Consider the following 10,591-nt stretch of genomic DNA (forward strand, 5'->3'; position numbering starts at 1 on the left):
CCTGCTATTTCCATTTGAATTTTTAAGAGAACAGCTGTGGACTCTCAGAACAGGGAAGTGAGAAAGGCAGAAGAGAAGGCCTTTTTCTTCTTATGATTCAAAACAAATGAGCCTGTGGACCCCCCCACTACAGGTAAAGGGTTAAAGAAAAATGTCCTTAATCTGAAGGGGGAGGTCAAACACAAGCCCAGCTCAACCTTCTCTTCTTTAGAGGTATGTTAGGATGTGATAAAACATTATGAATCATTAACTTGCTAGCAGTGCATGTTTACACCTTTACTTTTTTTTAAAAAAAAAAGTTGTGAGTCAGGAGTAGCTGCCCAATGAAAACAAGTGACCAGAAGGAATGCTCTTACTTAAACATACACAATTTCAGACTGCCCATATGCCATTCTTTTGTTTACCAGATTCCAACCTCTTAACCTCAATTAAACCATAAAAGCTCCAGCAAATGCACTGCAGATGAATTAATAAAAGCTGAAGTCAATCATCAGCCTCTGGGACACTCTACAGGTTGTTTGTTTTTGTTGTGTTGCGCTTTTTTTAAAATAACATCACTTCATGTTTTAGCTCCTGCAGAAGTGCATTTTGAGTTGTAATTGCTTGGTCAAAGGCCCAGCAAGTCTATCAATTAAAACAGTCAAAGGCACTGTATACCCCAAAGGGATGTCCCCAGTATTTGTATACTTCTAGTATCAGACAGGAAGGCTTATTAGTGTCCAGAGTGGTGGTACAGCTTATTTAGCAGTGTTTGTTTTACCTAAACACACATGCAGAGGATCTTTGGAAAACATGCCTGTCATTAACTTCAAGCCCTCTCTCGCTAAGCAACTCAAACATGGTCATAAAAACTCAATTAAATCTTCCCCTCCTCTCTCCACAGACCCTCAAGCTGCCTCCCAGCACAGGGCCAGAACCTCAGCTGGGTCAAAGCAGGAACAGATGAGGTTTGCCCCAGCAAGGTGGGTAAGAGCAGCAGAGCCCTCCGCGGGAGGAAGAGGAGTTGAATGAGAAGGAAGGAGCTTTTTGCTTCAGGCACCAGCAGAATGGCTCACTGAAACACCTCACACCCCCACCATATACCCAATGACACAAGGATGTCCTGCCAACACTCAATCTGGGGCCTGCCACCAACAGACTGTCTGGAAGAAGGTCTCATCCAGACAGCATGTGGGTTCTCGTAATGAATGCCACTGTATTTTACACACCAGTTCATAACACCACAGCAACTTATTCCTGAGGTCCTAATGAAGTCCTAATTCTCATTTCAGCCTCTAGCTACAGCTACAATCATATCTCAAGGGGATAAAGGGAATAGATGAATGAGCCATAACTTACCAACTCAGAGTAGCAAAGCAGAACAAAGTTCTTACCGATTAAGAAAAAAGCACAGGTAATTCTGTGCTTCTCTCACAAACACCTGGATACATGCTCCTTAAGGTTTATTACAGTAAAACATCTGTTTTTTCTAGAACTGACAGAGAATGAGCACCAAGCATCTTCCTGATGAAACCTTACCACAGTGGGCCTACAGCCTCTCATCAAAAATTATCCAGAAACATTAAGACTCTTCTTAATATTTTCCAGACATCATCCAGAGATGTCTAAGGCTTCTAAGAACACTAGACTCTTGGGCTGCAGTTTCACAAACAGCTTAAGCAGCTTTAATCAAGGCTATCCTGCAGCAAGACACACAGACAACTGCCTGGAAACAAATCTGCCTTTGGCAGCAACCCACACTTGGGCTGCCTTGTACTCGTGATGAAACGCAGTTGTAAAACTGAAAACTCCCCTCACCTTCCAGGTATTTTGTCCCCTCAGATGCACACTGTAAGGCACCAGTACTATCTGCAAAAGAGAGTAATAAAGGCCCTGAGCAAGTAAAAGTCATGATGGCATGTATAAGCCCTTCTCAGCAATTTTAAAAAGCTCCACCCACCTTCTTTGACTAACCCCTGCAATGATGAAAATTTCTCTGAGAAGATGCACCAGCCAGGAAGGAGCGGAAACAAAGTTGCTTGTCAGGGCAGAAAACGAGATTGAAGTTAAATAGCTTTATGTCATGGCTGTAAGATGATGTGAAAAGTGCCACTTGTGACCAGCAGTCAGGACAACTAGGTCACATCCTGCAGCAAATTCCCAGAAGCACATTGACTTTTCAAATGTGTCTACCTCAGCATCATTCCAGGACCAGCACAACACATCCAAGGGCAAAGATGCCACGGGGAGGTAAGGTATCAAATTCAGTATCCACACACTGCTTTTGGGGTAAAATACATACCTGTCTTCAAACACTGCACACTACTCCATAGGAAACCCCTGTTCAAAGCCACTGAGCAAGGAATACCAAGACACCTCCCAGTCACGTGGGTGGTCTGAAGAACTGGATTTCAGAACCCGTGCTGTTTGGCTGCGGACAGGTGCAACACTGACAGCAGAGACAACTGGATCCAGCCCACGGAAGTGGGAGATGCAACCACAGCAGGCTCTCTGCACCTGGTCAGGTGTGACCACAGTCCCCTCACACAGCAGGGATGTGGGCCTGGCCCCCACACTTCCTTTAGGCCTTTTCAAGAGATGCAATGCAAGAAGCCTTCAAAAACTCCAGGGCTGTGAACCCATGCAGACGTGACAGATGGAGAAACCACTGAGCATTGGTCTCTTTCTTCCTGTACAAGCAACACTCCTTGGTGACACTGAGCTTTAACAACAGCAAGGAAAATGCCTTCTCACTAGTCTTCATTGCAGGATTAGATGCAGCTCTTAGTTAGGCATGACTGCTCAGGCCTTAGTGCTATAAAGTCTTCCTGCCCCACATCAAGCAGCACAAATGAATCCCAGAACAGGAAACATGCTCCAGTGCGTGTAAATCTTCTGCTCTGCACCCCCACACAATGTGCTCAGGAAGAAGGGACATCCCAGAACTCTGCAGATACCCATCCCTAACCTGGGACCATGCTGCTACGACACTCTGCAGGCTGCCCTAGTCCTTGAGCTCAAAGATAGGGACAACTCTCCTAACCCAGGGATGGTGGCACTCTCTTGCAGCCAAATAAAAGTGACTCATGTTTTTGGGTGCACTAATTAGTCCTCAAGGAGAGGAAAAAATGCTTAACAAAGGACAGAGCACCAAAGGAGGTGCTCTTGTAGCACATGGAAGTGCAAGGGCAGGGCAGCAATGGCAGCACCACACAGGGTAGCTGCCACGCTTCCATCCACCTCTCCCACGGGATGAAAAACATTCCTCAGCAGTTTGCTCCCTTTGAGGACAGCACAACACAAATCACTTTATGAACTTAATATTTAGCTGAAACAAAACTGAGTTCAGGAGCTCTTTGAAAGAAACAAACAATGAGTATTAAAGGCTTCAGGCAAAAAGGGATGAATTAGGATTTCACAGGGATTATGTTTTTCCATCGTTTTTAAGTGATGGAAAGTGGCTTTGAATTTTTGTACACAAAAACAGGCAGCTTTAAAAATACATTATGTATTCAGTACTACATGCAAAATGTAGCAACGTACACACTTTAAAGAACACCCTAACAGTAAAGTCTGCATCTGGAGTATACAATTCCTTCCCAGCATGCTTTTATACCTGGGAAGACAAACAATCTTCTTGTGGCAAGATCAGTGGATCAACTGATCCTTCCTTTTCACTGGCTGGTAAAAGCAGCAGTATGTACCCTATTGCATCTGACTACTGCCATGCAGTTTCTCATCGCAATGAATTTCATTACTGCTGCATAATCTACTAATGGACTTGTTTATTGAATACCAATCACTTACAAGTTTTCCTCATTCTTCATAAATTAAAGTTTAAGAGTAAGTGGTAATTCAAGGTATCAATTGGGCTAGGCAACTGCAGAAGCACAAGAAAGAACCAGCAAAATATGGCATTGGGCATGAGCCAGCCTCAGTATCCATTACACCTCACACAGAGCAGCTGCAAAGGAAGTCTGGTCAGAAATTCCAAGCTCCATTTTCTCAGCTGGATCCACAACACACATCACATGAGATCCTGCAAAAGTTAAGAGAAGTGAATTGCTGGAATAGCCATTCAGTAATAGCAACCTTGTCACCTCTCAAACACACCAGAAAGTCTCTTTTGAGATGGACCCTGAGGGAAATCTCATTTATGGACATACATATGCAGAGCTGGGAGTGCAGTAAAGACAGTGCCAGTCCAGGACCCCAGTGTAAGAACAAAACCAGATACTTCAATTTAGCACTCCAGTGCCTGGCAATTCTGCCTTGTAAATCGTAGATCTTTACTAAAGACCATTCATCTTTTCTATCTCTGAGAAACAGGAGAAGCAAAGTACAGGCAGCAAGTTCTTTAAAATAAGCAAAAGCCAGGCTTCTTTCACAGGCATTGCAACTGTCAGGAAACTTTGGAAGAGCAGGAGAGCAGCAGCAAGACCTGGTCTCTCTACTGGTAGCTCAGAAGAGAAGCACCTATACTGTGTAAATTGCAAATGCATGACACTTCCTGACCCAAAAGCATATCAGTTAATTCTCCAACTGGAAACATATTTCATTTTTAGTCTACTAAGGCTATAAACAGGATTTCTCCCAAGGGGATCCATTATACTCTTGCCTCAAGCACAACAGATGAGAGATACTCTTCTACAAGCCTGTCTTTGCACAAGTTATTTTACAGGGATAGTATTTTTTCACTTGAGCTAGGCTGGACTGATTTGGAATGTGTCCCTAAGACTCCAGAAGTCTGCTGCAGAACCGTCCAAAAATTTCTTCATTTCTATCCTCACCAAGATCTTGTAACATATGTATACCCCAAAGGGATGTCCCCAGTTTTTGTATACTTCTAGTATCAGAAGCAGCAGACTACAAACTATTTATTAAATAAAGAGCGAAGCATAATTATCATTTCACAAGCAATACCTTGAGTCGCAAAGCAAATAAGGAGCAACAGACTTTTTTTTTTTAACAATGTAACAAATTCTTCTGAGTAGGAATAGCTTTGCTACCAGTAATAACCATGTAAAAAAAAAATAAAATAAATTGGCTTGTGTCCCCTGAGGAAGGGGAAAGTCCACTGCTGATCTCATTGCATTTGAATCACTATCTAAATATTCACACTAACCAGGCAGCTGCTGCATCAGTTTGCTTCTAACTTTTCCCCCCTCAAGTGTATAGCTAGTCCTGAAAATATTCAGAGCAGAGAGGAATACTGATTTATGTGAAGTGGACAAAAGGAATAGATAAAACTCCACCTGGAACACAGCTTGCCTCTGCTACAACTGCGAAAATGCCAATCTGCCAATACCTTGATAAAATTAACACAAACAGCGGGGTCTTTTTGATTAGTTGCTGCACACAGCACTGCCAGACATCAACTTTAGCAAAGCAGTAGGGAAGACACAGACAAGAAAATAATCAGAACAAAAAAAACCCTCAGCCTTATAGAGTGCTGCATTTTTGAGGTGATGCTGAATTGTGTAAAAAGAGGAAATAGAGGGGTAAAAAAAGGCAAATGTAAGAAATGTTTTAACAAGAAGCAAATTATCTTCTCCTGCGATTCCCCAGGGAGCAGCTCCTCCTTGTCAGAGGATCTTGTTTGGGCCAAGCCCACCGTTTGTGCACAGCCACTAACCACACACTACGAATTAAGGTACCACTGCTTAACACCACCAAGATAATCAAGCAGCAGCGCAGTAACAGGGGACTTTCTGCAAGAAAAGCAGTGCAACCCTGGAGCACAGTAAGCATGCAAGTCATTTGTCGTCTCACTTTGGAGGAACAGTAGGGCAACGACTTTACTACAAAAGCCACCTGATAGAGAGCTAATCACTGGATTCACATGCTCTTTACCTGCAGGGAAGAGTGCTGTAGCCTTAAGGTACTATCAGCTTTGGATTTTTAAAAAAACAGACTAAAATATAACAAACAAAAAAACCCCAAAAAATCACCCATAAAAAACCTTAAATTATATGGCCCTCACTTGGGTCTAAAAACTTCTATCAAAAAAAGGCTTAGATGAGAAAACCGCATGAAAATCTACATGGTTTTGGTGCTACTGGTGTATATCCCATTTTATCAAGTTCATATAGAAAGAAATCTAGTTAACAACAACACAAATTCTAAGGGGAAAAAAAGAAACTGTCCAAAAAAGTACAGACAGTATTTTTTGGTAGACCACTGCAAAGAGTCACTACAACTCATGTTCCTCAACAGCGTTGTGAAGACTTATTTTTGTCTTACTCTTTTTTGTTTCCTCCCTTCTTTTCTTCATTAAGGTGATCTCTACAAGAAACACAACTCCCCCCTTAGATTCCATTATTTTCTTATTTGGCACTTCCTACCTGAAGCCAAAACACAGGCTACTACATAGACTCCCACCACCACCAGTGCTGAAACCAGAACACTTTAAGAGTGTTTAATTGTACAATTAAATGGGAGGAAAACAACAGTGAGGCCAAGGCATTCTGTTGTCATTCCAAATTTTCCAGGAACAAAATAAAAATTTTAAAAAAGCTAAACAAATTAATGGGTCACCAATGTTCAAACAGTTGTGGTTTGTTGGTTTGGGTTTTCAAAAACACTTTTGAAGTATTTATTGTCAGGGCCTGGGCATCACAGCAGTACTCTAAGAAGGGACAATGTTCAGACGGTGTGCTATTTTTCTGGTGCGGTGGAAAAACACAGATGTGCATTTTAAATGCCACAGGGGAGTTAACCTGAGAGCCTGTCACTGCCGAACAGCGGGAGAAACATCTCTCGATGCAGACGATGACGACTTCTCAGCACAGGAAACCCAAAGCCTTTCCCTGCCAATCGTTACCGAAAAAGAATTCCAGGGGGTGAGGAAACAACGAGGTATGGAGACTTTTGCCTTTCTGACGCCCAGCCCTTCTCCCGCAGGTACGCACCTGCAGGCAGGGGTGCTCCAAAGTCCCTCTCAGCTGACAGACCACCCAGACCAGCCCCACGAGATGCCTCCAGCCCCTCTCCCCCGAGGCTGCCCCACGGAAGGAGGCGGCCCAGGTGATGCACCACAGAAGGGGGACCCGCCGGGCCGTGTCCGGGTCACTGTCCCTCGGCACCTGCGGGGCAGGTGGCTGCCAACCGAGCACCAGCTGGGACGCGTCCCACACTCGTGCCATCCGTCCCACGGCAGCTCTCTGGGACACAGCCAGCCGCCTCGGGTGTCTCCCGTCACAGCCGGTGTATTGCTGATCCCGCCTCGGCATCACCTCATCATCCAGCACCAGCGAGACCCCCCGGCGGTGCCCGGACCACGACGGCGAGGGACGGATAAGTTACCACGACCCCGGGCTCCTCCAGAGCCCCACTCCCTCCTGTCCCCGCCGTGTGCCCGGGAGCAGCAGCAGCAGCCAGGAGCGGCAGGGACACCCACGGCGGCGGCTGTGACGGGAAAACCCCCTGATAACGTGACACGGCCGGAATCGCTCCGGCCGAAGCTCGCACCGCCCATCCAGCCACAAAGTTGTAAATACACTTTCGCAGCCGCTGCCCCGCGGCGGGACCGGCCGCCGCAGCACGGAGCCCCTCCCGGCTCCGCGGGCAGCGCAGCCCCGGCCCCCCGCCCTCGCCGCACCGCTCCCCGCCCCGGGCGGCGGGCTCAGCTCTCTCCACTCGCAGCCGCACCGCTCCCAGCCGGGACCGGTGCCCCTCGCCTTTGTCCCCCGGCTGCTCACCGGCACCGCGCCCGCCTCCCCGCCGCTGCCGCGGGGGCCCCGGGGAAACGCGGGGACCCTGGGACACCCCCTCGCCGCTGTCCCGAGAGCGGAGCCCGCGGACTCACCGCGGGGTGGCCCCCGCCGCGGAGCTCCTCCGGCCTCCCCGGCAGCATCCAGCGCCCAGGCAGGCAGCGGGGCAGCGGCGGGCGCACGCCGGAGCCCTGCGGGAGGACCGGCGCTGGGGCGGGGCCAGGCGGGGCGGCACACGGGGAGGGGAAGCTGCGGGGGCGGGCCGGGCCCGGCCGTGTGTGCCGGGGAAGCTGCGGGGGCAGATGCTCTGCGTGCGGTGGTGAGGGGCGCTGGCGGGGCTGCGAGGCGGTTTTGGTTTTGGTTTTGGTGGGTATTCCGTCCACCGTATTGGCAGCAATGAAGTTTGCGTAGGGGAGATTGCAATTATGAGTGATCGCAGCAAGTCGCTGGGACTCGGTCCGGGTGGCTGTGCCGCAACCAGGTTAACTGGGCGATGCTGGCAGGGGGAGATGGCACAAAGCGTAAAGAGGTGAAGTGTAAGAGTCGGGATCGGATCTGGGAACTCCTCGCCTGGAGTTTCGGGCGCTGGCAGCCACAGTGCTCGAGAGGGAGGTGCTGTGCTGCACGCATGGCATAAACCTTCTTGTTTCCCTCCCTCCCTCTTCTGTGTTATAATCTGCTTTTTAATGTGGCAACTTTCTGCAAGAAGGCGGACATCATCTCGAGTTCTCCCTCACGAGTAGGTTGTTGCTTAATTTCCCCACACATCCAGTGAGGATGCAGCCGGCATGGGAGCTGGGCTGTAAGGGGAGCAGGTGGGATGGCTTTTGCACAGTGTCGCACAGCTCCATAGCAAAAAAATTGAGATTTGCCCAGGAGGAACCGCAAGAGTGAGTCTGACTTGCTGTTCTGCCATGGCCACCTGACAGAGTGATGTGAGCAGGTCACCAGGTCACCTGTACTTATGCCCCGGGTCTTAATCTTGCGTTTTAGGTTGGCCATGAGACTGGCTAAAACCTCAGCCTTGCTGGCATGGATAATAAAGAGGACAGCTTACTTTTGCCTCTTTCCAGCTGGACTGTAACAGTGAGGCTGCTCTGTGAGCAGAGGGAATATCTCATCCCACAACAGTCTTCTGAGAGAAAATATCGGTGTCTTACTGAGCAAATGGACAGGCACCCCATTTTAGGAATGGCTCCAAGGCTGTGGGTCCTAACTGAATAGAGACAACTCCCAATGGCCCAGCTGAAGTCTTTCGTGGCTTGTCCTTTTGTTAAGCCAAGGCTGATCTGTGTAGTTGCCCTCTGAGCACGCTGTCTGTTTCCAGTGCTGTTCTGAGGTGCCTAATGTGTGGTTTCACAGGCAGCTGACTTGGCATGACATCTTCCTTCTGTCCACAGAAACATGTCACACTGTCCAATTTTATTATTTTTATTCTTTACCATCTTCTATCTCCTTCACTCCCTTTGCTCATAGTTGTAGCACCTTCATTAAGACAGCTCTGGAGCACTTCAGATCGCTAAACTCATCAATCTCACAAAATGGACAGAAAAATCACAGCTTTTTTATTTTTCTTTCTTTTTTTTTTTTTTTTCTGGAAGAGTGGTCTGCAGTGTTGCTGGATTAGATTGTCTCATGGAGTGGGACAGCCAGTGCTGGAATCAGCATCTTGTAATATCAGCATCTTGTAATATCACCTAATCTTCCTCATTTATCTTCCAGCATGCATTTGCAGGATTGAGTGCAAGGGCACAGAATCTAGTGCCCAAGTGTAGGCTCTTTTGTTGAACCTGTTCTTATTTAACCTGCCCTGTACCATGCATAAAGCCCGCAGTGGAGCCAGCACAGTAGTCTGGCCACAGTAGGACTTTCTGTCGTGCTCTGACAGCTAGTGGAGAGCTTGAAATGTTAGCAAACAGCTTTGAACAGTTGCTGCATTCTTCTGGGTTTTGATAATTTGAAAAAGAAAATGTTACAGTAGCTTACAAACTCATGGCTCCAGTTTGTGACAAGGTGCTTTAGCCATCACAGGAGGGAAGCACCATGTCTAGGCTGTCGAGACCACCACACTCATGGCACACCACCTTACCCTGCTCTCCTCATCACTAGAATCCTTAGGGCTGTTCCCTTCCCACAGAACCTGAGCAGGAGAGTAAGAAAAGTGTGGGTCATGTGCAGGTGATGTTCCCAGTGTAGCTGTGACCATAATGCAATATAGGAGGGAATGTCAGGTACTGTTACCTTAATTGGAAGTATAGTAATTATCGCACATAGCTGGTCTTCTAGGATTGTGTGTCACCCTAGAGAAAACAAGCTGCATTTTGAGAAACATCAGGACTGCAGGAAAACTGAGATAGTGTGAGCCTGTTTGTTTTTGAAGGAGACATCAAAGTGTTGGAGTCTGAAGATATCTGTGTTCCAAGGAAATACCACTGCAAGTTTTCAAAGCATCAGCTCCAGCTCTCCTTCTTGCAGTGCTGATAAGCAGTTTCGTCCAGATTGCTCTGTAAAGTGGAAGCTGGAGAAGGGGTTTTGTGGATTGGTTCTTAAAAGCTGGTGTCTTCAGAAAAAAGAGCTGTTTTTGCAAGCCAATGTCTCGTGCAGAGTCATGCCGGAGTCAGAGGGACCCCATCCAAAAATAAAAGTTTGCACAAGCAGATGTCTTTACTCTTGGTCTTGTCTGCATTGCATGTAGACAAAGAAATCTTCTAGTGAGAAAGGGAAAGCTGTAGCTTGCCTTCTCTGTCTCAGAAAAAGTATCCCTTTCCTTTTCTTACCATAATTATCACAGTGCATGTAGGAGATAATTTTGTTGCTACTATTTGTTGTCTAGTTCACAAGCAACACCTTAGCTTGGAGAGAAATGGGTCGCTTGTAGAGTTTAAAAACAAAAGGAGTTT

At 47.1% G+C, this 10,591-nt stretch overlaps 1 protein-coding gene across 4 annotated transcripts in view; it reads right to left on the minus strand.

Annotated features, from left to right (window-relative positions):
* Positions 1-7,897, minus strand: part of FRMD1 (FERM domain containing 1) — a 39,135-nt gene extending 31,238 nt beyond the window's left edge. For 2 of the 4 annotated variants that reach the window (XM_014248357.2, XM_005518576.3), the window contains exon 1: positions 7,787-7,897. The gene's annotated coding sequence lies outside the window, so the exon portion shown is untranslated. Of the gene's footprint in view, positions 1-1,797; positions 1,849-7,679; positions 7,756-7,786 lie in introns of those variants that run through there. The other 2 variants (XM_088053511.1, XM_088053512.1) reach the window with 2 other exon arrangements.
* Positions 7,898-10,591: the final 2,694 nt, after the last annotated feature.

This window comes from Pseudopodoces humilis, chromosome 3 (assembly GCF_049639895.1).
Source record: "Pseudopodoces humilis isolate 2021_Gansu_Grassland_sample_001 chromosome 3, ASM4963989v1, whole genome shotgun sequence".
Lineage (NCBI taxonomy): Eukaryota > Metazoa > Chordata > Aves > Passeriformes > Paridae > Pseudopodoces > Pseudopodoces humilis.